Consider the following 4,772-nt stretch of genomic DNA (forward strand, 5'->3'; position numbering starts at 1 on the left):
TTTCTATGACTCGGCGGCGGCGAGTGAAAAATGACAAAAAACGGCGGAGGCGGCGGCGTGTACCTCTAATTGGCACCCGCATTATATCCTGTAATTAAAGTAATTAATTTAATTTTTTTTTTTTTTAAATGCCTTTCAAAAATATTTTCGAATATAAACTTTATCTAACCTTTTTCATTTGACACCTACATTGCATTTAACGTATTTTATTAATTTAACTATTCGATACAAATCTTTCTTAAATGACTTTCGTGTGACGCTTATGTTTGCATATTTAATTAAATTAAATTTAACTTTAATAGCAGGTGGCAACCTGCCTCCAAAATATTTTCAAAATAAAACCGTCTTAGGTCCCCCTTCGCTTGAAGATCACATTGTAACATTTTATTTTAATTAAAATGAGTTTTGGTTTTTCAAGGTGGCAACCCTTTTCAAAAATTCCTTCAAACTTATAATGCCATGGACTAATTATTTTATGTTTATAATTTGACTGCGTACTTTAATTGATTTTAACTTTTTGAACAGATGAATACAGGTTATAAACTATCCGTTGTCTTATTTTATCCAAATTTGTAAAACGGTTTTAGCCTGCAGAAGTGACAAACATACTCACCCACAAGCTTTCATATTTCTTCCATATACAAAAAATCGCTCATACCTTGTATGGAGAAAAATGCGGCTCTAGCAAAAAAAAAAAATATTAAAAATCAACGCGATTTTTACCAAATTGAAGGCGAGACTTACTGTTACTGATTTATGATAATAATATAATGAAAATCGTTCAGATTATAAAAAAATTATTAAAGATAAAAAAATGTTCAACAAAAATATATGTCAACTTCCTATTTTTGCAATTTTGGTATTGTATGCATTAACATAAGTAAACCAATTAGTGTTTCCATACTCATTTGCATAAACAAAATTTTTCCACGGCGATGGAAAATAATAGATTTCCCATTCGAGCTACCGAAATTGTTCCTAAATTTGCAAAAATTCACAAACTATAGCTAATATTAAAAAAGATTAGAATATTTGAAAGCTAGGATTGTTCTATACCGAAAAAACTATATCCCTATTTTTTTATTTTGAAATGAAAAAAAAAACAAATTACGGAGTGCTCAAGGCGCTCAAAGTTTTTCATGTATTTTTAGAAATAGTGTATAAATCTTGAAAATCAATATTTTTGGATCGGAAAACTCGGTCGTATCCAAGAGATTCCCAATAATAATACCCAATTGTTTCTTTGACCATTTTTTTATGGTAAAATTATTTTATAGGTCCACCAACCCCCAGAAAATGCAATGGGGGGACCAATAAAAAATCTTTAACATTAAAAAATGGTTAAATAAACAACTGAATTTTAACACTGGAAGTCTCGTGAAGAGAACCACAGTTTTCCGATCGAAAAATATAGATTTTCAAGAATTTTATACCATTTCTATGAAAAGTTGTTTTTTTCCTATATAAAATACATGGAAAACTTTGAGCGCTTTGAGCACTCCCTAAATATTTTTTCATTTCAAAACAAAAAAAATGTGGGTATATTTTTCTCGATACAGAACAATCCTAGGAGGTGGCGGCATTAAATTTCCGACCCTATTTTTTTGGACCACTCTAATGTACATACACGTATTTATGTAAGTGCATACATTTGTAAGCAGAATTAAATTATGCATATGTTTCTTGCAAACAACGCATTTATCTTTTATATACCTTTATTTATTTTTTATTTCTTGAATACAGGAACATCCACATGTGAATAAATAAAGTTTTCTTAGCCAGATGTGAATATATGTATGTATGTAATTTTCATGCTTTTTTTCTCTTTATTTGCAGATGAACGCCAGGACATACAAAAGAAGACCTTCACAAAATGGATTAATTCACATTTGCTTAAAGCCCAGTGCACACCAGTGATCGATTTGTTTGAGGATTTACGCGATGGCCATCGTTTGTTGGCATTGCTTAGTATACTCACTCAATCACAGATGGTAGGTGAAACTAATTTGCCATTTCTTGCTAACAATTATAATATTATCTAATAAAAAGTGAATAGAAGTCGGAGTGTGAATTAAGGCTAACACGTGAATGTATGGATTTTTGGGTATTTGTCGGTGCCTTTTCCACCCGTTTCGCTCTTCGATGCTCCGCTCATATTAACAGCCTCATTGCGTGAGTCGTAAATAATGCTAAATTGCACGACATCCGCATTGTCGACTGTCGTGCCGAAATAATATAAACGGCGAAAATCGTCGAAAACTATGTGGTGCTGCCAAGTTTTTCCGTTTTAATACACTAGTCGAGTGGAAATTTTAGGCAATGGCGTGAAATTTTCGATGCGATTCGACTCTCGAAAAACGACTTGCATTCGACACGTCTTTTGCAATGAGGCTGTGAATTTCTTATCTTAGATCTAATTCGCTGTCTCGGTAGCCTGTTGGCATAGATTTCCGAAAGTAATTTTTACACGTTTTTTAAGTGATGGACTTTTTACTGCAAATGTTAGGTCTCTTTAGATATTCTGGCCCTATTATGGTTGTCGACATCGACGTTGATGTAATTTTTTCATCAAAAAATAGCCCTCGTCGAGGAACACCTTTCCTCTAAAATGCTGTGGTCAGCGTAGCTGGAGTTGGACTTACGAGGGCTATTTTTTGATGAAAAAAACGACGTCGACGTGGATAGCTATTATAGAGCCGATTATATTATTATTAAAAAAAAACTCTAAAGAAAGGGACAAAAAAGTTAAGGCTAGTACAAAAAAATTAAAAAAAAAATGCTTTAGAAATCCTGAAAACTAACAAATCATGAAAAATGCATAATTGCTTTGAAAAACTAAGTACAAATTTTAAAGCACCCAAGCTATTTTAATAAAACCTCAGTCCGGAATGTGGGAACCATAGGTCTCTATGTACAAATTGATTATTCTTAGAACTTAGCAGAATTATGCTGTCATCAGATATGCTATTGAATCTCTTGATTGTTCTTATGGTATTCCACCTACTGCTCTCGAAGGAGTTGCTGAGGTAATTTGGAAGCATATGGCATACTAGGAAATATGACATGATATGAAATATAGTATATTTAGCAATATAGTATACTTGAAAATGTGATATGCTATGAAATATGGTATGCCATGAAATATTTTAGGCTATGAATTGTGGTATTTTATGAAATATGTTATGCTATGAAAAATGGTATGCTATGAAATATGGTAAGCTATGGAATATAGCATGCTATGAAGTATAGCATAGTATAAAATATGGCATGTCATGAAATATTATATGCCATAAAATATGAGTGACAACAGGATAAGTATTTTTAATTCTCGGAACCATTTTATCAGTTATGCGCCATTTGTCTGGTGGATGGTAAGTTTCTCTGCAGTGGTACCTTGAAAGCTCTTGATGCACTGCCACACTAACCAGCTCTTTGAGTCTCTATATAAAGATGGAGAGATCTTAAGGGTTGAAAGAAATGGATGTCGGAAAGGCACTGAATGGTAGGACACAACAATTGCACCTTGTAAGAAAGGCCTAATTTTTCTATCGGGGAATATGCCTCGGCATTTTAAACTGAAGTATATGCAATGCTTAGTGCAGGGGTGTAATAGAAATAACTCTTACGGTCTACTAAGATATGAAGGTACCTGCATTTATTGAAGAAATTGCATACATCTCATAGCATTGCTGACTGGCCATTTATCATAGTGAAACTAATTGACAATCTCAATTCTGCACCTTTAGTTATGAGGAGGATGCTAGGAGTATAAAGCTTTTGCCTGCTTGTCAGCAAATTTGAGAAACTTCCCAGAAAATGTCCTTCCTTATGTTGTTTTATTGCCAACAAATTATTTAGTAAGATAATGACACTTCGAAATGTAGGGAAATAAGTAAAATGATGAGACGGGTGTGAAACAGGCAGCAACGGCAGCACAAACTGACTTCAACAGTTGCAAGTCATTGCTTCATATTCACACTACGCATGTCAATTATCCTGCCGAGTATAGGGAAAAGGAAATGTGAATCGAATTAGATAAGGTAAAAGGTACTTGATAGAAGAGAAGGATGTGCAAAAGAAGCGGCAAATATTTCGAATTGCATAGAAATAGCAAAGTCAAGGCTTTCTGTGAATGCAAATTGCAGGTAAATAATGAGTGACAGGTGGGATATGCGAAATCACACATACAGAGACAGGTGATGGAAATGTGTGTGGGTGTAAATGAGTGTGAGTTGAGTGCAAGTGAGTGTAGATGCAGGTGTGGCTTTTCATGATTAAGGTTAAAATAAAGAGCTTGCTGATTAGATAGACTGACGCAAAGCAATTTGTATATATTTTGCTTGCATTTTATTTACATTGCTTTTCTATTTTCATTCATTTCCTTTCATTATGCAATCCTCTTATGCAATTGCGCTTCGCCACATCAACTCGAACGCGCGCATCCACGCTGAACAGAAACCTGAGAGGGGTCGCATGCGCGTACATCACATCAACAACATTAACAAAGTTATCCAAGTGATACAGGAGCATGGCGTCAAGTTGGTGAATATTTCTAGCGATGACATAGTCGCTGGCAATCCGAAATTGACGCTTGGCCTGATCTGGCTCATTGCGCTTGAGTTCAATGGCCAAAATCTAGTCAAGAGCCAGTCGAGCAATGGCGTGGAGAAATCGTTGCTTGCGTGGGCGCGTCAATTTGCCGAACCATATGGCTTGCAGCTGCAGGACTTTTCCACCAGTTGGGCTGACGGACGCGCCTTTCTCATTATACT

The 4,772-nt window shown here is 34.8% G+C and overlaps 1 protein-coding gene across 1 annotated transcript in view; it reads right to left on the minus strand.

Moving 5' to 3' along the window:
* The window catches only part of LOC118745587 (dystrophin, isoforms A/C/F/G/H), a gene marked incomplete at its 5' end in the record, with an annotated part of 547,153 nt that overhangs the window by 537,123 nt on the left and 5,258 nt on the right, over positions 1 to 4,772 (minus strand).

The sequence above is a fragment of the Rhagoletis pomonella genome, unplaced genomic scaffold (assembly GCF_013731165.1).
Source record: "Rhagoletis pomonella isolate Grant_MI unplaced genomic scaffold, Rhpom_1.0 Rhpom_scaffold_00001, whole genome shotgun sequence".
Taxonomy (NCBI): Eukaryota; Metazoa; Arthropoda; class Insecta; order Diptera; family Tephritidae; genus Rhagoletis; species Rhagoletis pomonella.